General features: G+C 37.2%; 1 pseudogene; it reads left to right on the top strand.

The window, feature by feature from the left end:
* Positions 1-467: 467 nt before the first annotated feature.
* On the top strand, positions 468-565 carry LOC120105742 (annotated as a pseudogene).
* Positions 566-1,634: the final 1,069 nt, after the last annotated feature.

Genomic DNA, 1,634 nt, shown 5'->3' with positions numbered 1-1,634 from the left:
CCGAAAAAGGATTATTGAAAGATTTTTGATAGGTATTCATAACATTGGCCTGATCGTGCAAGACTTCCTTGAATGCGGGTATTGTGGGGCAATCAGTGATGAGATGGCCAGGCATCTCGCAAATCCTACAACACTCGCTGTTATGTTCTACGGTCTTGACGGGTTCAATCCTTCTAAGTTCAATTTCCTCTACCTTCCTAGTAAGGGCTGCCATTTTAGCCTGAATATCATCCTGAGTATTCAGGTTGTAAAGGCCCTCGTGTGGAATGCTAGTAGGCTTAGGCAAAGGTTTATTCACTCTATCCCCTGTATCCCATAATTGTGCAGTCTCTGCGAGAGAGTCTAAATAGTCCCATGCCTTATCGGGTTGCTTTTCCAGAAATAGACCATTGCACATAGTCTCTATAAATTGTTTCAATTGTGGAGACAACCCTTCGTAAAAGAAACTAATGGTTCTCTATGTTTCAAACCCATGATGAGGACAAGAGAGAAGCAAATCTTTAAATCTCTCCCAGCATTCATAAAATGTTTCATGGTCTTTTTGTTGGAAATTACTAATATGCCTTTTCAAAAAGTTAGTCCTTTGTGCGGGAAAGAATTTTTTCAAGAATTCTCTTTGCATATCATGCCATGTTCCTAGCGATCTAGGTCTCAAGGAGTTCAGCCATGTTTTGGCATTATCCTTTAAGGAAAAAGGAAACAGGGTCAATTTAAGGACATCTTCCGATACATTTGGCACTCTAAATGCGATGCTAATTTTCTCAAAATCCTTAAGATGAAGATAAGGGTTCTCGGATTCCATTCCATGATACTTGGGCAGTAATTGAATTACTCCTGGTTTGATTTCAAAGTGTCCTACGTTTTCAGGAATAATCATGCATGAAGGTTGACTAGTCCTAATGGGATGTAAGTATTGTCGAAGTGTCATAACTGGGGGTCTACCTTCATTACCATGGTGACTTCCTACATCATCATCAGCCATCTCACCAGATCTGAGATTTTGCGAAAAAGTTTCAATAATGTGATCTAAGGAATTGACAAAAGGATGTCGACTCAGACGTCCAGTGTTGTCCCTATTCCAACCTAGCATACAAATTTCAGAGTTTATTTATTTGTTTGTTTTTTTATTTTTTTTTAATGATTACCCTTAATCTTTTCTTAAAGTTCTTATCAATTTTCAAGTAGCAACAAGGGTTAATGAGATATGATGATAATAAAATTCTGATTCTAAACAAAAAAATTAAACACAGAAAGTTCAAAGTAGACAGCAGCAAAGTTTATATTAATTAAATGGTCGTAAACGTATCCGAATATCAATCAGACCGTTCAGATGAAAGAAACATGTGTCCTACAGCAGCCGACGAAATTTGAGTGCAATCAGACGGTGGATTACTCAGATATCAGAGTTTGATGCAGACTATGCAGGGAATAAAAAAAACAGCAATAAAGATTTTTTTTTTCTTTTTCGAAACAAAAAGACTAACTACTAAAGTACTAATTAAATCTAAAAATTATACTAATAAATCAGCCGTTCTCCGGCAACGGCGCCAAAAACATGATGTAAAAATAAAATTGTTCTCCCAAGTGCAGGAGAATCGCACAAGTAGTAAATTCTCGGGAGTCCGAGGTCGAAT

This window comes from Phoenix dactylifera, unplaced genomic scaffold, assembly GCF_009389715.1.
Source record: "Phoenix dactylifera cultivar Barhee BC4 unplaced genomic scaffold, palm_55x_up_171113_PBpolish2nd_filt_p 000354F, whole genome shotgun sequence".
Lineage (NCBI taxonomy): Eukaryota > Viridiplantae > Streptophyta > Magnoliopsida > Arecales > Arecaceae > Phoenix > Phoenix dactylifera.
The sequence above is the reverse complement of the archived record's forward strand: the minus strand, read 5'-3'. Positions and strand labels throughout refer to the sequence as shown.